The following is a 27,588-nucleotide window of genomic DNA, read 5'->3' on the forward strand; positions in this document are numbered from 1 at the left end:
CCAATCAGTGCCACAGTGCAAGTGCTCCCTATGAAAAGTGTATACATGGATTGGTTTCCATGATTGGATTACTTGGTTTACTGTCAGTCCCCAGTAAAGTGCACCAGGAGTGCCAGGGCTTGTAAATACAAATGCTGCTGGTGGGCCTGAAGCACTGGTTGTGCCAACCACAAAAGCGGTCTAGTAAAATGTGTCTAAGGTCTGCCATTGCAGAACCTGCGTGCAGTGTGGTACTGTCATGCTGGCTGGGCAAGTGCACCCACTTGCCAGCCCCAAAACCTTCCCTTTACTTCATGTGAGTCACCCCTAAGGTAGGCCCAATGGCAGGGTGCATTGTAAGCATAAGGTAGGACAAGCCCTGATGTGTGTGGCATGTCCTAATAGTGAATTACAGCCATTTCCTTTTTTCACTATTGTAAGGCTACCTGTTCTCATAGGCCAGAATGGGCTGCTGGAAGTATTACACTCTATAATCCCAGCAGGCTCAGGGAACATGGTAGAAAGTCAAGTTCAGTATGCCTAAACTCAGAATATTAAAATACTTCTTTTAGTAAAATGTATTTTAATATCCTGTGTTTGCAAATGCTACTTTTAGAAAGTTGTACAAAAGGGGGTGGTGATGGACGCAACATCTGAACAAATCAAACACTCACACCCATGGTGATGGATTAAACCCAGATCTGTTGACTGGGTGTGAGTGTTTGATTGGTTCAGATGATCCGTCCATCACCACCCCCTTTTGTACCGCTTTGTCGCCATAAGTTGGAAGGGTATGCTCAGACGTTGAGTCCCTTGCTCACTTTGTCACTGGATTCAAGCAAGCCTGGCTGAAGAAGCCTGGAATGCCAGAAACCAGTCCTAGGAAGCTTGATTCCGGTCCAGGGAAGGCATGGCTTGGCAGTACGTGCTGGACTGTTCCCATGAGGCACAGGGTCAGACTGATTTGCATATGGCCATGTCTGAACTGGGGTGGCAGAGTGGGCTAAAGAACAGTGATGGATTAAACCCAGATCTGTTCACTGGGTGTGAGTGTTTGATTGGTTCAGATGCTCCGTCCATCACCACCCCCTTTTGTACCGCTTTGTTGCCATAAGTTGGCAGGGTATGCTCAGACGTTGAGTCCCTTGCTCACTTTGCCACTGGATTCAAGCAAGCCTGACTGAAGACGGCTGGAATGCCAGAAACCGGTCCTAGGAAGCTTGATTCCGGTCCAGGGAAGGCATGGCTTGGCAGTTCACGCTGGACTGTTCCCATGAGGCACAGGGTCAGACTGATTTGCATATGGCCATGTCTGAACTGGGGTGGCAGAGTGAGCTAAAGAACGGTGATGGATTAAGCCCAGATCTGTTGACTGGGTGTGAGTGTTTGATTGGTTCAGATGCTCCGTCCATCACCACCCCCTTTTGTACCGCTTTGTCGCCATAAATTGGCAGTGTATGCTCAGACGTTGAGTCCCTTGCTCACTTTGCCACTGTATTCAAGCAAGCCTGGCTGAAGACGGCTGGAATGCCAGAAACCGGTCCTAGGAAGCTTGATTCCGGTCCAGGGAAGGCATGGCTTGGCAGTTCGTGCTGGACTGTTCCCAATAGGCACAGTGTCAGACTGAGTTGCATATGGCCATGTCTGAACTGGGGTGGCAGAGTGGGCTAAAGAACGGTGATGGATTAAACCCAGATCTGTTGACTGGGTGTGAGTGTTTGATTGGTTCAGATGCTCCGTCCATCACCACCCCCTTTTGTACCAGTTTTAGAAAGTTAGCATTTACTTGCCTGACCATTTCAGCACGCCTCTGCTAGGATGTGTATCTGCTGTCTGGTTTCTGTGAGTGACAGGTCTGGGGAATTCCAGGAGACAGCCTTGGCTGCCAGGTGGTGAATAGAGGGATTACCCCCAGGATAGATGGGAGGAATGCCCCTTGACTCTGAATAGGACTGTGCAGAGACGTTTTAAGGCATGGGCAAAGTGGGCTCAGGCCCAGGGCCCCAGCCATTCAGGGGGCCCCCTGATAGAGCTAGCTCTGTTCTGCAGAGAGTCCTGCCCTGATGACCTTGACCTAATTCTTAAACAAATAGTTTTTTAAGTTCTAATTTCCTTTCATTTACTTTTTTTTAACAACAGTTTTTATTACGTTTTTTCTTCATTATAACACATACCAGGCTCACATTGGTTCGTTAAGTTGCGACATGCAACGATAAATGACAAAAAAAGGAAGGATATTTCTGATATTCTTGTCATTTACATCTTTCTGTGTCCAATGAATCCTTTAGAGTTTCACAGTAAATTATACCACTTATATGACATCTTTTATATCTTGCCTGGCGTTAGTGTATGTCTGTGGTGCCAGTGATGATGTTCCAAATACGTCTTAAACTTTGCAACAGCACTGTGCCTGCATTTGTCACGATGTGCTCTGTAACTGTGGAGGAGGGGTTTTAACGAAACTGTGGCAAAATAATACTTAACGGGTTAAGGACCTCAACTGTGAGGCTGGTGCTTAGGTACCCTGGGAGCGACTATCTTGGCGTTAATGTCTGTCATTTGTGCTATGGCGCTGGCTGCTAGCTTGGCATAGAGCATGTTCATGGTTGCACTTATTCAGTGGGTTGGAATTCTTTACCTCACTCCTTTTCTCTTCTCCGCCCCGCGTGCTCTCCTCCATGGTATGCGCTCTTGAGGCGTATCATCTACAGGAGTGTGATAGGGCATGGCATTCCCTTGTGTGTGGGTCAGTGTGGTTAGGATTACATCCCAATTTGCAGCAAGGGGGATCTTGCAGATCCCAAGCGTGTCCTCGCATCTGAGTGAAGTGCTTTCTGCTTTGGCCCAGTTTTGCATGGAGCATCTCCACATTATTATGAGCAGCGGCTCAGGTTCCTTCCATCTTTTTGTGATTAGCCTTTTTGCTACGGCCAACCCCAGATCTAAAAATCTAGACGTGGTTTTATTGTTGCAGATTCTATGATATAAATGCAGATGATATACATGTCATTCAAACGGGAGTGTGCGACCTGTGCAGTGCGCCAGCGCGTCGGCTACTGCAGACAAATATTCTGTTAATGTGGGGCACTCCCATAGCATGTGTAGCAAGTCCGCATCTAAATGCATACTTCTGGGGCATTTAGTGTCTTGGCGTCAAAAGTATTGATTGATCTTTGCTGGCATGAGGTACCCTTTATGGGTGCTATAGAATTGTATTTGTTGCAGGAGCGCTTTCCTTGGAACCGGAGTTCAGCTCGCCAATACTGAGGCCCATTCTGTGTCTGTGAGCTGGCGTCCTCTGTCTGCCTCCCAGTGCTGACAGAGGGCCAATGGATTTGCCGCCTTGTGATGCCCGAGGGATGCTGCAAACCATTTGACAAGGTGCCCACCTTGACCCATAACGAGTAGGTACTGTATGGTGAGGTGTGTCTCTGGTTCAGTAGTCATGGCTTCCCATTTAGCTGTTATCGACGCTAGTAGGGAGCGATGCAGTAGAAATTGGCCGGGAGGTAATTCGTCTTCCTCCATTAGCATTGTATATGGGACTAGTGTGCCCTCTCGATATAGATCCCCCATGTCCTGAATTCCGGCAGTGTGCCAGCTTCTGAGTGTGGCTGCTGTGGTTACTGAGTGATCTCTGGGTGTTCCCTCCAGAGGTAGGGCTGGAGCATATGGTGTGGTTTTGCTGGTGGTATACAGTGCTGTACAGAAGCTCTTGTAGGCCACATTCAGCAGTAGTGAGTCCGGCGGATTGGCTTTCGAACATGGGTGGAATATTACAGCTAGCTTCGCGATCTGTAGGGGGGGTTGTGTGGTTGCTATGTCTCCACTGTGGTGGTCAGCAAGCCATCTGGCAACCCATTGTATTTGGGCTGCTAAGTAATACTGTTCCAAGTGTGGAACTGCCAGGCCACCCTGGTCCACCGGTAAGTGGAGTTTGCTGATCGCCACTTTGTGACTAGATTTTCCCGATATGAAATCTTTTACTAATCTTTCGAGGGGTCAGAAGAAGGACGAAGGGATGTAGTGTGGGAGATTTGTGAAATAATATAAAAACCTGGGCAGTATTACCATCTTTACTATGGCCACTTTCCCTGTAACTGATTATGGGAGCATGTCCCAAAACGCCATCAGGGAGCAGACTGCAATCAGTGCTCTGCCCAGGTTGCCATCTTCCAAATCTTTTGGGCTTCTGTATATGTGGATGCCCAGGTAGCGGAATGTGTATGCACACCAACGGACATGTGTTCCATCGAGCGCATACTCTGGGTCAACGCATTGTTCGCTAAAGGGATATAGACGGGATTTAGTGCCATTTAATCATAGTCCTGATAGAGAAGCAAAGTTTTCCAATATGGTTGCTAATCTCTGTGGGATGCAGTGGATGTGTCTTATGTATAGCAGAAGATCGTCCGTATACAAAGATATTGTGTGTGTACCGTCTCTAGTGCAATGCTGTCTGGTATCTCCTTGCGTATTGCTTCTGCTAGTGGCTCAATCACCAGTGCGAAGAGCAATGGTGAGAGAGGGTAGCCCTGCCTAGTCCCTATGTGCACTTCCACAAGGCCGGATATGTAGGGGCCTGTTTTAACCCTCGCAGTAGGGGGACTGTACAGTAGCTTCACCATGTTGAGCAAAGATTCTCCCAGATGATATTTGTCTAGTGCAGCAAATAGGAATCCCCATTCCAGGGAGTCAAATGAATTCTCCACGTTTAATATGAGGTAGCCTGCACTCGGCCACTGGGTTTGCAAATACATGGCAATCCTAAAGTAGCGCCAAAGGTTTAAGGTGGTGCTTCTCAAGGGTGCGAACCTGTATTGGTCACGGTGATCCAGGGAGGGGACCACCTGCGCCAGTCTATCTGCCAAAAGCTTTGCTAGTACTTTGAATCTACGTTAAGTAGGACAAACGCTCTTTCCTTTCATGTACTTTTAATGTGGGTAATGTGAGTTTATTACAGATATTTTGCAGAGAAATTATGTGTTTAAGTTTCATGCAGTTTTCATATAAAAGTGTCTTTTAGATCAAAACAGGACCTCACATATGAAAAAAGGCAGGGTGTCACTGTGATTATTTCCAGTAATATTAGTGAGCTGCTGCTGTGTTACAATATTGAAAACACACATCACTATCCCTGAATATTAGGTGTAAACACATTTAGAATTTGGACGAGTGTGCCTATGCACTTCAGTGACTTGGCCAAAGAGGGCATGAAAGAGCTGAAACAGGGGCCCCCTAAACAAGTTTGGCCCAGGGCCCCCAAAATCCTTAAGATGTCCCTGGGACTGTGCTCTGCCACCACAATGCTGGCTCCACCTATTGTGGAGCGTCTGCTGTCTCTGCCCTGCACCCTGAAAGAAGCAGCAAGAGTCTCCAAAACAAAGTCCTCTAAAACTGGGGTTGAACCATGCTCAGGCCCCCTGGCCTGCAAAGACAAAAGAAACTGTGTATAAAAGTAGGAGCCCTGCTCCTAAACATCAGATCCTGTTTTAACCACGAAGAACCTCTGCCCGACTAGAAGGATCTGGACAACCTGAAGGAGGAAGACTGTCCCTGACCTGGGGGACTGGCCTGCAGTGGGTGCCTTGCTGAGGAAAGGAGAGGAAAAGAACAGAAAGGACTTTGCAGAATTTGTGCCTGAAACAATCTCCAAGGGCTTGAGAACGAGCTTGCCCCCTGAACAGAGTCCCAGGATCATTGGACTCTACATTGCCTTCCCTGACGAGTTGCTGAGACCTGCCTGATCTCCTCGTGCCGCTCGGGCCCCGCCTGATTTGCGCCTCGATCCCTCCTTTGCAGCCCGTGCCTGGCCGCCCCTGCCTCGAGACGCACCGCTCTCCCCTGAGCCGTGCCCCGCTACGCTAGGCCGCCCGCACCCTGCCCCCTCATCCATCTGAGCCGCACTGCTCTTGGCGGCCCCCGCCGCTGGAAACAGCCCGTAGCCTTTGCGAGGTGAAGCAACGCCCGTACACTTGATGCGTACCGCCTGCCTCTCGCCCCGCTCTGGCCTTGTTAGAGATCACCCGCACTGTTCGTAAGCAACCCTGACTGAAGGTACGGTTCGTACCTAGGAGGCATCCGCACCGCACCACGAGAGCCGCCGGTACAGTTCGTGCCTGCCCCTAGGTGCCGCCGCAGTACGCCTGCACTTCGCACCGAACCAACGTATTTTTTCTTCTACCCCTCTACGGTGCGTACCTGCGAGAGCCCACTGGCTCGCCCGCACCTGTATTGCAGGTACGGCCCCATCTCCGAAGCGTACTGAAGAAGTATGCTGCCCACAGAAGCCTTGTCCCTCCCAAACGCCTACGCTCCGGATCGTTTGCCCTCTCTCCGCTGTCGCGCTCAGCCGCTTCGCACTTCGAGGCCGCCGATGAGCCGGACTGCATGGGGGAATTGCCAACCTCGTCCCGGGCCCGCCTTCACTTGTGCGGCAATGACTTCCGCATTTAAAGGTACTGTGCCACTCGGACCGCAGGGTCCGCAACGTTGGGGTCACATTTATCCAAAGTACGAACTGATTAAGAAGGGGTCGCCAACGCGTGCGAAGCGCACCGGACCCTAAACGAGAGTTTATAAAGATCTTCCGAGAACTCTCTTTTGCTCCAAAGTATTGTGGTCTCATTTTTCTATCGTTATTATGGTATTGTCTTAAACCTGCATAGCAACATATATTTTTATATAAAGCCTACGCATTTTTTATACATAACTACGCCTGGTGTCCATTTGTGGTGGGTCATTCTTATTACTGTATGTGCTCATAAATGCTTAACTAAACTAACGCCCTGAGGATTAGCCTTTGTCTGCTCGCGCCTCACAATCTGAAGGGTGAGCAGGGGTTATTCTTAAGGAGTAGGCCCCTTGCCCTGACCAGAGAAGAGAGTCCCTGTTTGTCACAAGTGCATACCTGTACCAACCAGAGACCCCCAAATCTAACAGCAATGACCTAGAATCTTCAGTCTGGTCTAAAGTGGGGTATAGGACTCATGCAGAGATGTTAGGTATATCAGCACATGTCCTTGCTATGACCAGGTCACAGGTCAAAAATTGCAACACAGAACAGGCCCTGGATCCTGAAATAATGGACCAGTTGCCTACCAGGAGGAGAAGCAGTAGGGTTAATGCAGTGCCTTTCCCCTTGCCTCAGGAAGAGGATCAGCCTTCTCAGGAAGCTGATTGTGAGACCCAGGAGGAAACTGTCCTAGAAGAGCTTGAGCCTGAGGTTGAGTTTCTCGGGACAGGGGGACCCTCCAGGGCAGATCTGAGGCAGGCGCAGTTGGACTGCCCTTCTCTTGAACCCCTCAGACAGCTGGCTACTGCTGAAGCTGCTGGGAATGCTAGAGGGACCCACAAAGTCTATTGGGATGATGGGCTCCTGTATTCAGAGGCTAGAGAACCCACGCCTGGTGCTTCCAGGAGGTTGGTCATACCTTTGGCATTCAGGGGCTTCCTACTCACACTAGCACATGATATTCCCCTTGCAGGACATCTTGGCCAGAACAAGACTTGGGACAGGCTTGTCCCTCACTTTCACTGGCCCCACATGTCAGAAGACACCAAGGATTTTTGTCACTCCTGTGTCATCTGCCAAGCCAGTGGCACATCAGGTGGCACCACAAAAGCCCCCCTAATACCACTACCTGTGGTAGGGGTTCCCTTTGATAGAGTAGGGATTGACATTGTTGGACCAATGAATCCCCAAACAGCCTCTGGGCACAGGTTTATTCTGGTGGTAGTGGATCATGCCACCAGATACCCAGAAGCTATTCCCCTAAGGACCACAACAGCACCTGTTGTGGCAAGAGCCCTCCTGCGAGTTTTCTCAAGAGTGGGTTTTCCGAAGGAGGTTGTCTCAGACAGAGGTGCAAACTTTATGTCTGGATATTTGACAGCTATGCGGAAGGAGTGTGGAGTGAACTACAAGTTCACCACACCCTATCATCCACAGTGCAATGGTCTGGTGGAGGGATTCAACAAGACCTTAAACGGCATGATTAAGGGTTTACCTGAAAAGCTTAGGTGAAGATGGGACATCCTGCTGCCCTGCCTTTTGTTTGCTTACAGAGAGGTCCCACAGAAGGGGGTTGGCTACAGCCCTTTTGAACTTCTGTTTGGGCATTCTGTGAGAGGACCCCTTTGTCTGGTGAAGGAGGGATGGGAGTTATCTCTCAAACCTCCCAAGCAAAACATTGTGGACTATGTACTTGGTCTCCGCTCCAGGATGGCTGAGTCCAGGAAAAAGGCATCCAAAAGCCTTGAGGCTAGTCAGGAATTGCAAAAGGCCAAGCATGACCAAAAGGCTGTGCTGACTGTCTACCAGCCAGGACAGAAAGTGTGGGTTTTGGAGCCAGTGGGCCCAGCAGCTCTCCAAGACAAATGGCCTGGACCCCACACTATTGTTGAGCAAAAGGGAGAAGTAACCTATTTGGTTTATTTATTTATTTATTCAAAGTTTTATATAGCGCGAACAAGATCTTTACAGATATCAGAGCGCTTCACAATGACAGGGTAGGGGCAGTAGGAATGAACAGAGGTAGTGGGAGCAATGTAGTAGTCACTAACATGAAAGGATAATAATAACATACATAAAACATATCAATATACAGTCAGGTAAACAAGTAATATGAGACGGCACAAGTCATTGATCCCACTACAGAGGTGTTCAGGTACACCTTGGGTGTGTGGAAGGCTTATACCAGTGTTTTAGTATAGTCATCAAGTAGAGGTATAGTGCCAAAGGACAAGGTGAGCATTGACACAAGGCAATGCAGAGTCTCTGATCCAGCACCTATAAGGTTCAGGAGATCTTGGCCAGAAGGATGGTTTTCACCTCTTTCTTGAAGAGTGCAGTGGAGGAGATACGCCTTGTTTCAGGAGGGAGTGCATTCCAGATCCTGGGTGCCATTCCTAAGAAGGAGCGCTTGTAGGTTTTCTCTTTCCGGAATCTACGGGGTTTCAGGAGTAGATTTTTTGAGCTTCTATTGGATCTCGAACCTCCTGATATAGACAACTTTTGAGCGAGGTAGTTGGGTGCATTGTGGTGCACGGCCGCGTGTGTCATAACTGCAATTTTTTGTTGTATTCTGGCTTCAAAAGGCAGCCATTTTAGGGACTTTAAGTCTGGGGAAATATGCGAATGTTTTCTTGAGCCAGTAATGAGTCTTGCGGCAGCGTTCAGGGAGGCTCTTAAGGGTGCTGTTGTGGATAGAGGGAGTCCGCTGAGGGCCACAATTCCGTAGTCTATTCGAGGGATGACTAACGCTTGTACAGCAGTTTGGAAGTCTTCAGCAGGGAGGAAGGGTTTGATTTTCCTCAGTGTGTTGATTTGGAAATTAGCTGCTTTTGTGGCTTTGCTAACGTGCTGCTGCATGTTGAGCTTGGCGTCCAGTGTGATGCCCAGGGATTTCGCTGAGTCCACGATGGTGGGTTAGACATTGAGTGCTGTTAGGTTGTTGAGCCATGTTTGGGTGGTGGAAATTTTCGCCGGGGGTGAGATGAGAAGGAACTCAGTTTTCAGAGCATTTAGTTTGAGGTGATTATCAGCTAGCCAAGATTGAGTGTTAATAAGCGTGGAATTCAGATGTTTGATATCTACCGGGGATTGAAGCTTTAGGTACAGTTGTGTGTCGTCGGCGTACATATGGAATTGGACATTAGAAGCTTGGAGCAAGGTGGCGAGCGGTTCCATGACGAAGTTGAACAATGTGGGGGAGAGGGAGGATCCTTGTGGAACCCCTAGATCTGCAGGCACAGGTGAAGATAGCACATTGTCGATCTTGAACTTCTGAGACCGGTTGTGAAGGAAGGACGAAAACCATTTGAGAACCGTTCCCGATAGACCCATTCTAGTGCTTAGCAGCTCCAGCAAGTTCTCATGTTTGACCGTGTCAAATGCTGACGAGAGGTCAAGAAGGATGAGGAGGCAGGACTCATTCCGATCATGAATTTGGAGGGCGTCATCAATTATGTGTGTCATAGCTGTTTCCGTGCTATGTTTCGCTCGGAAGCCTGATTGATGAGAGTTGAGGAGGTCAAATTGGTCAATGTGTCTTGTTAGTTGGAGTTGGACACATTTCTCCAGCAGTTTGGCCAGGGTGGGGATATTGGTGATGGGCCGGTAATTGTTTAGGTCAGACGGATCAGCTGTAGGTTTCTTGAGTATAGGCGTGACTTGCCCCACCTTGAGGGCGTCTGGAATGAGGCCTTGTTGCAGGGAGCAGTTGATTATTTTGGTCCAGAGAGGGAGGAGCAAGGGGATGAAGTCTTTTACAGCATTACCAGGTAGAGGGTCTGTGAGGTGATTAGAGGGCTTCAAGGTGCCGAGCAGTTTGTGTATTGTTTCTTCCGAGTAGGTATCGAAGTACAGCCAAGATGCCATGTTTTTAGGTTGAGTGTTAGCCATTCTGGTGTGGTTGGGGAATCGGCTTACATCCATGATGAGGTCATTTCTTATGTTGTCAGTCTTTAGCTTAAAGAAAGCAGAGAAGTCTTCACAGTGTGGGGTGTCGCTTGTTGTGCTATTTGATTGTAAGGGTTGTGCCTTTGTTTGGGTCTTGATTAGTTCGAACAGTTTTCTTGGCCTGTTTTTTGCTTGGTCCAACTGGCGGCTGAAGAAGTCCAACTTTGTGCGCTTTATTTTCCTGAAGTAGGCATTTCTCTTGTTTTTAAGCCTTTTGAGGTGCAGTGCTGAAGGGTCCGCTCTCCAGGTGCGCTCTGCCATTCGCATCGAACGCCTGTCGTCGTTGAGTCTGTCGTCATACCAGGGGTTAGAAGTTTTGGTGGAGACTCTCTTCAGTTGCAGTGGGGCGACTTCATTGACTAATGTATTCATAGATTCAAGGTAGTGGTCAGTCAATGATTGAACATCCGAGGCACCTGAAGGGGGAAGGAGGAGATTGCCGATGTGGGGAGGCAGGGTAGAGGGGTTGAGATTCTTCATGTCCCTTTTCCATGTTTTGGCTTTGATTGGTTGAGCCGGGTTAGGTTTAACTTTTTCATTGATAAAGAAGGTGATAATGTGGTGATCTGACCAGTCGCAGGGTAGAATCGTCTCCAGTTGTGTAGAATTCTCTTTGGCAATGATGAGATCAAGTATCGAGCATTTGTCGTGTGTTGGTCTATCGCATATTTGGGTGAGGTCAAGCGCATTAAGGAAAGTTTTGAGACTATTCACCACTGTGTCTTTTCGATCGTTCCAGTGGAGATTGAAGTCACCCAGGTAGACTTGGGTGGTCTGCCGACCGGCATTGTAAGTGATCATGTCCATGAGTTGTTGGGTGAATATGAGATTGTCACCAGGCGGGTGATAGATGAGATGTAAAGCACAAACTTGTTTGCCCTCGCTGGTGATGTCGAGGCAGAGGAGTTCACAGGAGGAGAGGGAGGGGGAGGGGATTTTAGTAACGGAGAGGTTGCTTCTAAAAATGCATGCAATTCCCCCGCCCGTCTTGTCCGAAGACCTGTCTAGCCTAATGATGTGATAGTTGGGGGGGACTAGTATGTCCATAATTGGGGTAGAGGCTTCAGTGAGCCAAGTTTCTGTTAGAATGGCTAGGTCCAGATCCCTAGCTGAGACGAGATCAGCGATGTCGGAGGAGTGTCTCTGGGCCGATCTGCAGTTGAGTAGGATGCATTTGAGTTTGGGGGAGAGAAGGGTGGTCGAGCTTTCTAGAGTGAGGGGAACTTTTCTGAGGTTGTTAGGGACGGAACCTCTGTTGTTGAGTGTTGGGAGCCTCAGAGGGTTTGTGAGAATTGTGGGTATGGGGATGTGCGTGCTGGATATGTGTTTTACCAGACCTGGGCCGTAAGAGCTTAGGAGAGAGCATAGGTCGCGGTCCGACAATGGGTTGGGGACACGGCGGGGGCGGTGGAAGTTGTTGCGAACGGGGATAGTCGTCCAGCGTGGATGTCGTTTGAGGCGAGGGTATGTAGGGCGGGTGCGTCCTTTGTAGGGTAGAGGGATGATGGGAGGTGGACTGGGCTGTGATGAGAGAAGGTCTTTGATTGCATGGACATCTTTTTTGATTTGTAGAATATCCTCTTTCACTTGTTGGAGGGTGGGTAAAGTCAGGTCAGGGGGTGCATTGGGGATGGCGTAGGTGGTGAGAGCCATTGGTGAATGGTTGTGTAGTGAGCTGGAAAGCGGGCAGGGAATCGAAGGGGGGGATATACTAGCGTTGTTGGAATGTTCTGCGGTGCAAATGGGTGGGATGGCATTCAAAGAGTGGGCGTGTTTGTGGGCGGAAGTGGACGAGTGGAAGAGTGAGTGAAGGCTGAAGACAGTGGGGGAGACCGGAGGGTAGTGAGGGCTGAGAATAGGAGGTGGGAGAGAGGGGGATGCTAAGGTAGGGGAGGTGGTATGTTCTGTGTGTGTTGTTGGGAGGGTGTGAGTGTCGTGGGTGGGAGTGGGGAGGGAGCTGGGGGGGGAAAGGTGTCCGCCGTGGGTGGTATGGGAGGGGGGGGTGGATAGACTCCGAGTGGTGATGTTGTCATATGGTGGCGTGATGTGGGTGAGAGTTGTTCTGTCAGGTGTGGGAGTGTCGTGGGTGAGAGTGGGGAGGGAGCTGGGGAGGGAGAGGCGTCTGTCGTGGGGGGGATGGGAGGGGGGGTGGATAAACTCCGAGCGGTGGTGTGTTCAGGTGACGTGTTGCGGGTGGGGGTAGTTATGTCAGGGAGGAGAGGGATAGGGGGATGTGAGTGGGGGTAAAAGGGGTCATGTTAGAGGGGCGGTTAGTATAAGAAGTGGCGACATTTGTGTCTGTCCTTGGGGAATGTGGGGCGTTGACAGCAAGTGGGCCATTTCCTGGGGTGCTGGGGGTGTCTGTTCTTGGGGAGTGTGGGGTGTTAACAGCAGGAGGGCCATTTACTGGGGTGCTGGGGGTAGAGGTGTTGTAGGTGGGGGCTGCGACGTCAGGGGTGATAGTGCTGGTGGAGATCTGGGTGGGGGTCCGCATATTGGAGAGGTGCTCTTTGAACTTGGGGAACAGGTTGTCTAGTAGTTCCAGGTTCTTGTCCGTGGATTGCATTAGGACAATCCCGTTGTTATAGATAGTAATGGAAGTCCTGCCAGGGAAGAGGTGGGAAGGTGTGATAGAGAGAGTTAGGCCATGAGTTGTTTTCCTGGTGGAGGAGACGGTGAGTAGGGTGAGGAACGCTTTTCTCCATTGGGCTCTGCGTGAGGTGTGGAAGATGATATCGGTATTCAGGGCTCCATTGCCCGGTGAGAAGTAGGTGTCGGCAAAGGGTGTTTCAGGGTGCGACCTCATGAAGTTATGTTTAAAACGTTTAGTGGCTTTTTTGGTGAGGGTGGAAGGGTAGTTAATTCTAAAAGTGTGCTTGCCGTTGCGCTCCATTTTAGAGGCTGTAATGTTGGGTGTAGGAGCTAGGGCGTCCTAAGTGACACTAGTGAGCATCCAAAAGAGATATGAGGTAGCGTCCAAAAGAGATATGAGGTAGTATGTATCTAACTCTAAAACACTGTATCTAAATACAATAATCACAATCAGACTCAGCAGTCATTGTAAACATGGACAGAATCAAAATCTAAATACAACAATCACAATCAGACTCAAAATACAACGAAAACAGGATGTAGGAAGTGGTAATTGGTGCAGTCCAAGGAGAGGCGTGGAATGGGTTCACCTTACCGCAAAGGATGGAGACAGAAATATGTGAAGGGAGATCAATGTAGAATAGGCATAAAAATACCGGTAGTAATAATACAGGTATGAGGTAGCATAGTAATAATAATAATAAAAGTATGAGGTAGCAGTTGGTGCAGTACTGAGATAGAGGAAGAAGGGTACAGCTTATAGCAGTGTATAGTCTAGAGGAGTAATATTAGTGATACACTAGAACAAGATACAGGTATACAGAGTGAAGAGATATGTAGTTTTTTTAGAAATATGAGGTAGTTAACGGTGCAATACTATATTGAAAGTGCGAGGGGTGTAATATACATAAGGGGTATAATATTATTGATATACCAGGTCAAAGTATATATACATAATACATGTGCAAAAGAAAAGCAGCAGGAGTCAGAGATGCTCCTAGTGAACAGCCAGAAATATATGAGGTATCCGACAGTGCATTAAGTACATGTAGAGGAGTAATACTGCAATAAACGGTAGACACTCGGTACTTGAGATTAGGAGAGAGGAGAGATAGGGTCAGACCACTCCAAAATGGCCGCCAGAGTAGAGGAGATAGCTACGGCAGTCCTCTGTTAGTTTCTGTTGCTTTAGGCACAGGGAGGGCAGAGTCAGATTCTAGATTCTGTTTGAGCAAGACCAGATCCTCTCTTGCTGGGAGGGAGTCTTATCTGTAGTTTGGTCTGTGTGGGGGAGTCTAGGTGTGATTTAACAAAGCGATGTGGGGGGATAAAACAAAATACCTCTTTGTAGTTTCAGAAGTTTCTGAGCTGGTCAAGATGTCTGCCACCAGCGAGTAGATAAGACAGGGTTTTTTTCAGTCCTTTGTCTGGTGTTGTCTTTTTTGGAGATATCAGTTTCCTTTTCTGTTGAGGGCAGGTCGAGTTAGTCCAGCTTCTATGTTGGTGATTCCTTGTTTCTGCTTGGAAGGGAGGGGAGAGAGACTTATCTCCGTTTGTGTGATCCTTGATCTCGATGGAATGCAGCTATGCAGACATCTGGGGTGGTGGTGAATTTATTACTCCTGCTATGGCCCCCGCCATTTTAGGCATTTTAGGTTGATCTTGGAACTCCCAGGAGCCTCCACAGGGTGCTTCATGTCAACAGATTGAAACCATATGTTGACAGGGCAGACATGGGCTTTCTCATGGCTACAGATGAGGGACAGGGGGAGGAGAGTGACCCTCTCCCAGACCTGCTTTCTCAGAATCCTGATGACGGCTCAGTTGATGGTGTAGCCTTGGCAGGCAGCCTCACTGACCAACAGCAGCAGGACTGCAGACAAGTTCTACAGTCCAACAGACATATGTTTTCTCTGACTCCAAGTCAGACTACCTGGTGCACTCATGAAGTGGACACTTGGGGGGACAGTCTACCTGTTAAAAGTAAGATTTACAGGCAAGCTGATCATGTCAGGGACTGTATCAGGACAGAGGTCCAGAAGATGTTGGAGTTGGGAGTCATTGATCCCTCAGAGAGCCCCTGGGCCAGTCCAGTAGTCCTGGTGCCTAAACCTCACACCCAAGATGGTAAGAGAGAGATGAGGTTTTGCGTGGATTACAGAGGCCTCAATGCTGTCACTAGGACAGATGCCCACCCAATACCAAGGGCAGATGAACTCATTGACAGATTGGCATCTGCCAAGTTTTTGAATACATTTGACTTGACAGCTAGCTACTGGCAGATCAGATTAGCTGATGATGCAAAAGCCTAAACAGCATTTTCAACCCCAGGAGGACATTATCAATTTGTGGTAATGCCCTTTGGCTTGAAGAATGCACCTGCCGCATTCCAAGGGTTGGTGAACCAAGTCCTCTCAGGTCTGGATGAGTTCTTTTCTTGGGGGCTCACTGTCACCTAAAGCAACCTTACCTCCTTTCCTCCGCTGACCCACCACAGCCGCTGCTTGTCTCCCTCCCGCCGCCGTCATCCAAATCGCGGCCGCAGTGTGGAGAAGAGGACCACAACTACCAGCGTCCTTAGCGGCAGAACCGGAAGCCGCCAACAGCATTTTCGCGCCTGGGGGCGCCTAAATACAAGCACTTGTTTAAGAAAGAAGGGGTTTACCCAAACATAGTCACTGGGACCTGGGTTATATAAGTATTGAGAGGAGGGGGTCCCAGTGTAGTGGAACGTTAATTAAGAATTCTAATCAATTCATAAAACAGATGAATGCATCCACAGTGTTTTATTCACAATGGGATGGGGTATACTTCATATACAAACAATTTTTATCAAAACTTTCAGGACGGTTGTGCAGTGCCCCAAGGGGAAGGAGGAAGGAAGGTGGTCAAGTGAGGATAAAGTGATAGGAGGGAATAGGTGACAGTAAAATCAGCAAATTCACTACAGAATATTGGTTAGATGTACTCAAAACCAAACAAAGACCAATGGTTCAAAATCAGAATTAACGAAATGTTATACTTCACAAAACACAATAAATGTAAATATAATGGCGTGAAGTTAACAATCAAGCAAAGTGTTGTCGACGTTTCGACCCTCTAGGTTTAGCAGGAATTAATTGTGCCCTTGCTGTGGGGTCTTCATCAGGACATAGTGCGGGGCCAGCAACCTTGGTTGTATATTTGATAAGTACTGATGGTTGGGAACGGTGGACGCCGAAGGATTCTTGCCATCCAGTGTATCCAGAGTCACATGCGGGATATCTTTATAGCCATGGGTAGGATAATTCACGATCCACTAGGGAACAAATCGTGGCACCGTGGAAAAACAGATGTGGGTAATCCGTAGTCAAGGGAGCTGGATGAGTCTCGATGGAGACGCCGTGCGATTGCTTTGCAGCGACCAGCGTGCACAGAGTTTGTAGTCGGTTGACTCGGGCTGGGAACGAAGACGCCGGAGACGCCGTGCAATAACTTGTCAGCGACCCGTGTGCACTGAATTAGGAGCCGAATGAATCAGGATGAGAACACCGCTCTGACCAGCACAGCCTCGGTGGAGCGGGCGAGTTCTTTTCTTGGGGGCTCACTGTCACCTGCAGCAACCTTACCTCCTTTCCTCCTCTGACCCACCACAGCCGCTGCTTGTCTCCCTCCCGCCGCCGCCATCCAAATCGCGGCCGCAGTGTGGAGAAGGGGACCACAACTACCAGCGTCCTTAGCGGCGGAACCGGAAGCCGCCAACAGCATTTTCTCGCCTGGAGGCGCCTAAATACAAGCACAGCCCCCGCGTCGCGGGACCGCGCGCGGACTAAGCACGGACAAAGGGCGGGCCCTCTGTGGCCCTCAGTGGCCGATGGAGGCCGGGCTGGGCCACTGCTCTTGGCATTTCCCATCAAGTTGAGGTCTGCCTTTTAGTAAATATTGCATCAAACTACGTAGTCATAGATGTATTATATGTATTTTAGTTTTATTTTGAAGCAATCATTATATTTTAATATATGCATATTAGATTTTTCAGACACGGTGAAGCATTATCTTTCCTATTTGTACTATAATACTACTACCTAATTATATTTACACCCAGTGTTAAAAATGGGGAAGAATACTCCCAATCAAACGGACAATAATGGGAAACAAAGGGCAGCTACTAACACCCCCTTACCCAGTTTGACAGCAATAGACCGAATGTTGCAGAAAACGATAGGGGTGGTCGCTTCTGCAATTGAAAGTACAGAAAGACGTTTTTCACTCCCACCGGGTACCCTCCCGCCTCTACCTAATATAAATATTTCAATGTTAACCACTAATTCACAGGATTCTATGTTAGCCCCCGTTTTTGTAGCTTTGCCTAGGGCACATGCTACTACGCCAACAAACGAGACATTGTTTAGGGCAACATCTGATACAACTGAATTATTGCCCCCGACTACAAGGTTATCTATGACCCCTTCACTAACCATTGGTAATCAAACGGGTGACGCCATCCCTCCTCTAAATGAGGATGCCTCAGATAAAGAGGAGCTAGATACCTCGGGGAGCCCAATTCCAGTCCTAAATATTAGCGATATCCCCTGTGTGACGACCAGACGGCAGAAGGCTAGATATAAGCAAAAACATATTTTTAGGGAAAAGCAATCAACTAAAATTATTAACAACAGCAAAAGAAATACTAAACATAAACAAAACCTTGGAGTTGAAAAGTCAAATGGGAGTAGAATGAGTGAGGAGAATGTCCAAACTGAGACTGTCCCCCCACCAACTATTATTGAAGACCCTATGAAAGACGATTTATTCTGGGAAAGAATGAAAACTCTTTTAATGACTTTTTTAGAACCTCTCACCTTACAAGTCAAGAACATAGAATTAAGGCTGACTTACATTGAGGGAAAGATAGACAAGAAGCCGAGCTCAAGTGAGGGAAACCCTTCTCTTAGATTACCTCAGCTTATTTCCACTTGCTCTAAAACTATTACCCCAGCTTCAGTCAAAGTGTTAACTCCAGCTAAAGTACCAGCTCCAGCTAAAGCATCAGCTAAACATAAAAATCCAAACCCAAAGCCTACTGATCGACCTGAGTCTAAAGACTTAAGAAGAGACACTGTAACCAATGGAAATGGGCCATCTGCCCCAGTTACAGCAGCTTCGAATGCATCCTCCTATGTACCATCTCATCATGGAAGAGCAGAGGATGATTTTGAGACAGTGGTAATATCTAACCTAGTTAATCTAAATCTACCGCCAGAAGCAACACCATATACAGTGGTTTTGACAAATGTCCCCCCACTTCCCCCTAATACCTTCGAAAACTGGTTGACCCTGGGAAATAAATCTCTTTATTTCTTATCGTCCAGGATTGGACTTAAAAATCACCTCTTCTCGGAGTTCAAAATGGCTAGAAGAGTGAGATGGGTAGGCACCTCCAATAAAACAATGAGGGGTGACTGTGTAGTTCTATCATTTCGGTCTCCACAACTAGTTAATACAGTGTTGGAGAGAGCAGCCATGGGGACACATGATTCACATTTTGTTAACATTCTCCCCCTTGGTTACTTTTATTCCCCTCCTCGATCTTCCAGGTGTCCTCCCATTCTCTGTCAGCCCTTGAACACGGAAGAACTATGGGGTAGAAGATATGGTGTTCCAGCATTTAATTATTACGATACTCTTAGCGGTTTGGAAAATAATGATTGACTACACTAGATATTACTACCTCTGCTTCATCAGGCATAGAGGCAGATCTTCCTCCCGATTCCCGCACAAGAAGACATACAGGTGCAAGTGGGGAAAGTTTATTATGTGTAGTCCCAGCACCACTGGAGGGTGATGAATTTATGGGGGGTGTTGTGACACCACAAGAGGGCATGGGGGGTGGGGGGCTGACCAAGTAGCCCCCTTCTTACATACTGGCCCTATCATTATGACTCCTGCTGTACTGCCTATTCTCTTGAAAGATCCATCAGTGTTTAAAATCTCATCTTAGAATATAGCGGGAATTAGAACAAAAATTCAAAAACCAATTTGGTGGGACTTTATTCAAGCACAGGATCTGCTTTGTCTTCAGGAAACATGGAGCCTTGAACCAGTCAGTACATTTTAATGGTTATAGGACATTCCATACATCAGCCCTTGCTGCTCTCTATGGAAGACCAAAGGGTGGTTTGAGTGTCTATTTGTCTAATAAATTGGTGCTTGCAAAAGTTATTGAACCTGTTAAAGACACTTACTTTCAAATCCTGGTACTTGTTTTGGTTTGTGACACCCCAATTGTTGTTGTTAATTTATATAATAATATTCCCTCTGGTGATGTAAAGATCGTCTTAAGGAAATTGAGTAAAGCCTTGTCTATACAGGAAAAATCTTTAAGCATAAATTGATGATAATCTTGCTAGGGGATTTTAATTGTAATTTGTGTGAATTGACACAGGACAATAGGTGTGGTTTAGCACAGGATGATGGTGAGGGCCGTTTGCATTTTAAACATACTTCTCTAGGGGAACAGTTTAATATTTTGTTAGCTGATTTTGACCTAGGGTTTGCAAACGAACTGTGTACCTCACCCTCTGTACCAGCTCCAACATTCAATGGTAGGGGCTGTTCTACAACCATGGACTATGTTATTGTCTCCAATAAATGTGGTAATAGAATTCACTCTTTTGGTGTCTCTGATACAGTACTTAGCAACCACCATCCGGTTACCTATTGTATCCATGCGGATTAATGAGGAAGAAAGCGACTGTTTGGACGCAAATCTAGCTATTGGTAGCGTTAATGGGTATACTCTAAAATGAGCTATGGTAAATGAGGCAGAGATAATTGAAAGAGTAGTTGACAAATGCTTCTTGGAAATAATGACGTGTCTAGGGGTAGATTCACCACCTGAAGTCTGCCTTGCATCCTTCCTCTCAATATCAAATGAAATTAAAGGCTCCCTTACGAGGCAATTTAAGAATCAAGAAAAAGGGGGCAGTTGGTTTGACTCTAGGTGCACTAGGGCCTATGCACTCCTGAAGAAGGCGCTGCATAAAAAACCTAGATCTAATGAGGATGTTGGCAGACGTAGGAAAGAATATAAAATGGCAATTAAAGACCGGCAGAATACTTTGAGGATTGAAGCTTGGGAGGCTCTCCACTCTGCTTCTACAAGGAATGATAGTGCGAGTTTTTGGAAACTCGTGAGAACTCCCTTTCTTAGAGAAGAGGTCGGCCCGACAATAAAAATAGCAATCCCTGACTCAGACTGGGTTAGACACTTCTCGAGAGTATATGAGGGGGAGGAACAAGTACAATTAGGGTTTTTGAACCCTGCTCTTGTTTATCCTCCCAGTAGAAGTTTGCACTTTACTCTCGAGGAGGTTGAAAAAGCTCTGAGTAAAAGCAAGAGCGGTAAAGCGCCTGGCCCAGACGGGGTCCCCATAGATATATTCAAGACCATTTCTTCTCTGTGGGCGCCCCTTCTGGTCCAGGTGCTCAATGCCAGCTGTGTTGCTGATTTCCTGCCCACCTGGACGGAATCTGTAATAGTTCCGATTTATAAGAAGGGGAATAGACATGACCCGGCCTGTTACAGGCCTATTTCCCTTCTGAATTCCTTTACAAAAATAGCAGGGAGAGTAATTTTGGACCGGCTCTTGGAATGGGCAGAGGAAAAGGCTGTCCTGTCTGATCTCCAGTATGGCTTCGGTTCCGGCCTGGGGACAGTAGAGCAGGGCTTGAACCTTTTAATGTTGGTCGGGAAGTATACGAGGGCAAAACAGGGTAACCTGTTTTTGGCCTTCGTTGATCTCTCGGCCGCTTTTGATTGTGTGATCCACTCTAAGCTGTGGTTACTACTAGAACAACTTGGGGTTGAATCTAATATTATTTATTATCTCAAGCGTTTTTATAGCGACGCCTCAGCCCGCGTTCGCTTTGGCCTAAAGGGAGAACGCACCGATAAAATTCCAATCAGGAGTGGGGTCAGGCAGGGCTATATCCTGGCCCCTTTCCTTTTTAATTTGTATATAAATGGATTGGAAGAAGCTCTGTGCAATGATAGCTCGGATCCCCCTTATGTAGGTGGCCGCCCAATACCAGCACTACTGTACGCTGATGATACTGTACTTATGTCACTTACTCAAATGGGCCTACAACATGTGGTTGACAGTTTTTCCCGTTTTATGAATGAGTGGGGCCTGAAAGTCAACACAACAAAAACTTTTACTATGTATTGTGGTAGGCAAAGCAAACCCAAGAGGCCTATTTTTATTGCAGGACAGAAACTCGATTTTGCCAAGCAGTTCTCCTATCTTGGGATACTCTTCGCTCAAAATGAGACGTGGACCCAAGCTGTGTCTGCAAAACAACTTGAGCTGTTACGCTCGACTGCTGCTCTTAAAATCTTTTCTAATAAATTAGGGACCAGACCACCTGTAGAACTAATTAAAATCTATAAAGCTAAGTGTGTGGCTGGCGCTACCTAGGGTAGTGGGGTCTGGGGATTTGCAAACCCCGCACCCATTCAGATGGCTGAAAACTCATTTTTAAAATATATTTTGGCACTTCCCAAAAGCTCTCCTAACTACAATTGTCACTCAGAACTGGGCCTCTCTTATATATCAGACCTAATTAAACTAGAGCCCGTGCTATTATGGCACAGGCTCTGGACACAAGATGCAACGCAGTTAAATGGAGATGTTCTGATAGACATTTTAAAATTAGAGGGAGCTACAAAAATACCATGGGTGAACTATGTTTGTAACTTTTTAAAGGATATTGGGAGAGAAGATTATTTCTTGGACCCTACTAGTATTTCAGCTATCTCACGAAAAGACTTGAAGAGGGAGGGTCTAGCTTTTCTGGACACACATAGAATTGCAACGGAGGTCTTAAAACCTTCTGTCTTGCAGCATCGAATGGTTTTAACGACTTTTAATATTCAGCCCTATTTAATCTATGTATCGAATAAATATGAAAGTTTTTTACTTTCACGCTTTAGATTTGGTATTTTCCACAGACAGGTTAGTTTTCCTATGATTAATAATTGGACGCATGATCTTCCTCCTTGCCCCTGTGATCATATTTCACCTCAGAGTACTATCCATGTCCTCCTGTTTTGTAAATTTTATGATGTAACAAGGAAAAATGTTTTACTCCCATTATTAAGAGAATTAGGTCACCAACAGTGTCGTGTGGCGATGCTAAATATCCAATGTCTTGACAATCACCTATGTCTAGAAACAATAACATTACATTTTAAAAGATGTGATGCGCACCAGGAAAGGCATGGACATTTAACTGCACTGTAAAAACACTTTAAATTTCAAACTTCTATTTCTGAGCCTCAATCCCTTGATTTGATTGATGAGTTTCTGTATTATAATTATGTATTTTAATAATGTAATTAATGTACTTTTTTATCTGTACTTTTATGATTGCTTCTAACAATTGAAATAAAGATAATTTGACTGACTTGACTTGACTACTGTGCAGCTTATCTAGATGATATTACTGTCTTTAGCTCCACTTGGGAAGATCACCTGATCCACTTGAAGAATGTTTTGGAGGCCCTGCAAAAAGGCAGGCCTAACTATTAAGGCTACCAAGTGCCAGATAGGGCAGAGCAAGGTTGTATACCTGGGCCACCTGGTAGGTGGAGGTCAGGTTCAAACATTGGAGAGCAAGATCCAGACCATAAAAGACTGGACTGCTCCCAGCACCCAGATACAGGTCAGAGCTTTCTTGGGCCTGACTGGGTACTACAGGATATTTGTCAAGGGGTATGGTTCCATAGTGACACCCCTTAATGACTTAACTTCCAAGAAAATGCCAAAGAAAGTTCAGTGGACAGTAAGTTGTCAAAAGGCATTTGATGACCTGAAGCAGGCCATGTGCACTGCTCCTATTCTGCAAAATCCAGACTACTCCAAAGAATTCATTGCTCAAACAGATGCTTCTGAGTTGGGTTTAGGAGCTGTTGTTTCACAACTGAATAAAGATGGTCAAGACCAGCCAGTAGCTTTTATTAGCAGAAGGTTGACCCCTGGAGAGAAACGTTGGTCAGCTATTGAGAGGGAGGCCTTTGCTGTGGTTTGGGCACTGAAGAAGCTGAGGCCATACTTGTTTGGTACTCACTTCAGGATTCAGACAGACCATAAGCCCCTCTTGTGGCTAAATCAGATGAAGGGTGAAATCCCAAACTGCTAAGGTGGTCCATTTCCCTACAGGGGATGGACTTTACAGTGGAACATAGACCTGGGACTGACCATGCCAATGCAGATGGACTCTCCAGATATTTCCACTTAGAACATGAAGACTCAACTGGTCAAGGTTAGTTTAATGTCCCTGCATTGGGGGGGGGGTTGTGTAGGAGAATAGGGTCTGCTTCCTATGGTCACACCCACTTTTTGCAGTGATTCACTGTTTTTTTACTTTAATGTGGCTGTGGGCCTGCTAATCAGACCCACAGCCCAGCTGTTCTCTCTCTAAATTGATACCAGATTGGTTACTGGGTCACTCTTGTGAGCCCCTGTATAGTGTACTATAGGTACCCAGGGCATAGGTGTACCCTAGGCCTACCAGGGGCTGCAGCATGTATTGTGCCACCCCTGGTTTGCCTTCCAAACTGACACCACAGGTCTGTTCACACAGCCTGGGTAGGGTGGTGTAATCACCCCTTACTTAGATATAGTATACCTTTATCTACCTTTACATATAGACACATATACACCTATAAGCCACTCCTATGGTAGGCCTCGACAATCCTGGTGGCAGAGTGCTTTGTTTTATGTGAGAGGGTGCCCTAGCATGAGCTGAGCCCCTCTGCAGCTTTCGGAACCATCTCCTTATAGCTGTTCTATTATATAGCCATACCATATACTCTTAACCTGCCTCTTTACCTTGTGATTGGTTCCTCTACACTATCTCACACTCTCTCCACAGCGCGGGGACACGCCGGGAGGCGTCACCAGGCGCTCTACAAACTCCTTTAAATTAAAATTAAAATTAAATTAAGTGCATTATAATCCTTGCGGTTAATGCTAACTTTGGTTTGGCTTTATCAAAACATGTTGTGTAAGGTGTCAAACACTTTGGAATACTACCACCTCCCCCCCGCCAATTCTGGCGGTGGGGGTAGCATTCCACCCTTCTAGAGGGAAAAGACATGTATGTTACTGCTTTACCCGGTTAAAGTTAAACAGAGCCCCAGCATCACAAAATGGATGCTGCTGCCACAGACACAAGTCTGACCACCTGAATTCTTCACGGTTCCTTGCCTGTTGGCTAGTTATCCCCCTGAAGACTTTTCTATTAAACTAAACTGCTTTCCTGGTTGCTCCAGATTTGCTTCACCTTCAAGCATGCAACATCGCCTGGTTCCTACCTGGTTCCTTCCTGGTCACTGGCTAGTGAACCAGACTCTGACCCTTCTGCTTTCAGGTTCTTCACATCACCGATCCACACTTTTTCCTCTGGTCGCCTGCAGCACTTCTTTGCAGATCTCCATAGAAAACGACGACAAAACCCAACACGAAAAGACACCTATGCACCCGGCTTCCCTGGGTGAGGTAACACGAGTACTCCGGTGCTCCAGCGATTCTACAGGCCCTATACCTGCTGTCTAACTCTCACGTGGTTCTTATACCACTTCCTTAGTATATGGTTTGTGAGGCCCCTAGGGCATAACTGTATTTGTGCAACCTATTGTATGCTAATTGAGTAACTTGTGATGTACTTTGACCTCTGACCTCATCGATTTTAGTGCAGCATTTGACAATATCGAGAGAGGCAGGCTTTGGTGGAAACTAGCACAATGGGGCATACCGCAATCGATTTTAAATATGCTGATGCTACTCCACTCTGACACATGGGTGCAGGTGAAGCAGGGAAGCGGGCGCCATCTGTCTTCCAACGTCCGCACCACTAAAGGGCTAAAACAAGGGTGGGTGCTTGCCCCGACATTGTTCAACCTGTTTATGGCGGATCTACCAAGCCGGCTCAACACATGCAATTCCCATTCCCCGAGGCTGGGAGGAAAAAAGCTAAGTTACTTACTTTACGCAGATGACGTTGTACTTCTTAGTCATACACATACTGGCCTCCAGAAACTACTGAGTGAAATGCACAGCTACGCAACGGAAAACAACTTAGAAATCAATTTGAGCAAAACACGTACGATGAAAATCAACGCCAGGAACAAACAACAGAAGTCCTGGACTCTGGGTGGCCAAAAAATAGAGTCATCACGCGAATACAAATACCTGGGGGTCATCTTTGACAGCGAGGGTTCATTTGTCCAGCAGATGCAGGATACAAAAAGAAAAAGGGCTTTGATCGCCATTGCATTGAAAAACCTAGCCAACCAATTGTCGGGGCCAACTCTGTCACCATATCTGAAAGTTATTCAGGCCAAGATGCTCCCCTCAATCTCCTACGGCAGCGAGGCACTACGAGGAAGAGACTCCAGGAACCTAGAAACCACCCAGGTTAAAGCATATAGAACTCTGTTTTCACTTCCGCCTTACACCTCGCACGCACAAATAAGGCTGGAGTTCAGTTTGCAAAAACAAAACCTTGCTAGACAGGGAGCTTACATAATTTGCTGCCACAAACTCTGTTCTGCCTCTTATGACACTTTAAACTCGATGCTGTGGCAAGACATACATTGCAGGGATGCATCCCAGGCACGCTGCTACCTGAAGGCAGCATTGGGGGCCGTCAAAGTCTCGGCGCTCTGGGACATGCAACTGGGGCATAACCCGTTCAAAAAAGCAGTTTAGAAAAATGTCAAATCCCTTTCCCTACAAGAGGACAAGGCCACCTTTGCAAAAAGAAATCATGCATGGATGACATTAAACACGTATAAATCCCTGAAACCACAAGCTTACTTCGGTCAGGGCTACTCAAAAATTATAAAATTGAAATTCTTGAAATATAGATTAGGGATCCTGCCCAGCAGAGAGCACCTACCACAATGGCTCAGGAGCAACAGTCATGAAACCTGTCCACTCTGCAATCTAGCAAAGGGAGACATACTCCACATGACCTGTCTCTGTGAAGACCTTTGACAAGCCCGCCGACAGCTGCTACACAACCAGTTCAAGCAGATAGGGACCACCACGCGAAGGCAAGCGGTGCTCGCCTGCTTGAACCCTGCAACACCAAATTAAACTGCAGATACGTCAAGTTCTTGGCAATAATAGTGCAAAGACTGCCAAACCTACAATCATTGGCGACCATTGTCTCAGGCACCTAGCAAACGGCCATTGGGCCCCAAGTGCCTACGCCGCTCTGGCTTCGGGGAAGACGGCCAGATAACTACTTTTGGTCTTTTACTGCAACATTGACGATCATAACGACAATACATATTTTATTACATTTTAAGAAATCTTTTTAAATGCAAATGTTTTGTACTGGTTTTAATTAACTATACATAATAAAATGTACCTTACCTTACCTCATAAAGAGTGCAGAGGGGTTGTGTTAGAACTAAATACATATATATTTGATATATACCTTGTGTGGTGTCCTTTCATTTGGTATTCAAGGGATTATAATTGGTAAAACAGCTTGCTTCACATGCTCTCTGAAGTCTTAGCCTAAGACTGCTGGTCCATGCTACCCGTATGATAGCTTGTCTATAAGGTTAACTTTACAACCACCATCAATAAGGGTCGATTAGACTGATGCAAGGTGCCCACTAGAATAGTGGACATCACATGCAAGGCTAACTTCTCACACTTCCTGGGGGACCCTTACCAATTCCTAGGCCTGGGAGTTGGTTTTCAAACCATTCTCATTAATTATAAATATATCTGTGTATGCGCTTATATGCTTTTCTCTCTATCCTCTCCCTCTCATGCAGTGTCATTGCAAAGTATAAATGAATGCATTTTGATTGATTATTTGCGTCTTCCTTCCTGTGAGAAACAGAGTTTGTTCTGTACTGTGTCAGTGGTTCACATGAACTAATTTGAGATAAAACTTTAAAAGTCATCCCGACTCTGTGATCATTTCCAATGTGTAAGTATATTGAAATCATACGTCATTTCACCATCAACTAGTTCAACTAATGGTCCATTGACCAGAGGAAATAACTTGTTGATCAGTGAAAAGATTAGTTAGGGAATAGAGGTAACTAATCTAGAAACCCGTGGTGCCGCTGATAGATGCTAATTTGATAGTCGGCGCTCTAGTTCTTTGGCACACGGATACATTTAAATGTGCACTGCATGGACGCGCAGCCTAAGGCAAGCCCGTCTGCCCCGTCAGCGTCCTGGAGGCGGCCAGCTCCAGCCTTGCTGCCCGGAAGGGCCGAGCTCATGGGAGCTATTCGGGAGCCACATCACGAGTTTTAGATGTTGCTGCACACTGCCATTTTTGTAACTGGGACGTGACTGAGGTATCGATAGCCGCTTGTTTAGCGTGTGGCTACAAACTGCGGTGGAGGCTTGCTTCTCTGGTCAATAAGGTTAGTTTACCTGACCACCGGGCTAAGGACCTCTCTATTCTGGCAGCCATGATCAATGCCCCCTCACTTAGGAAACACTATGCAGATGTATTTGACCTCCTGTAGGACA

The sequence above is a fragment of the Lissotriton helveticus genome, chromosome 3_1 (genome assembly GCF_964261635.1).
Source record: "Lissotriton helveticus chromosome 3_1, aLisHel1.1, whole genome shotgun sequence".
Taxonomy (NCBI): domain Eukaryota; kingdom Metazoa; phylum Chordata; class Amphibia; order Caudata; family Salamandridae; genus Lissotriton; species Lissotriton helveticus.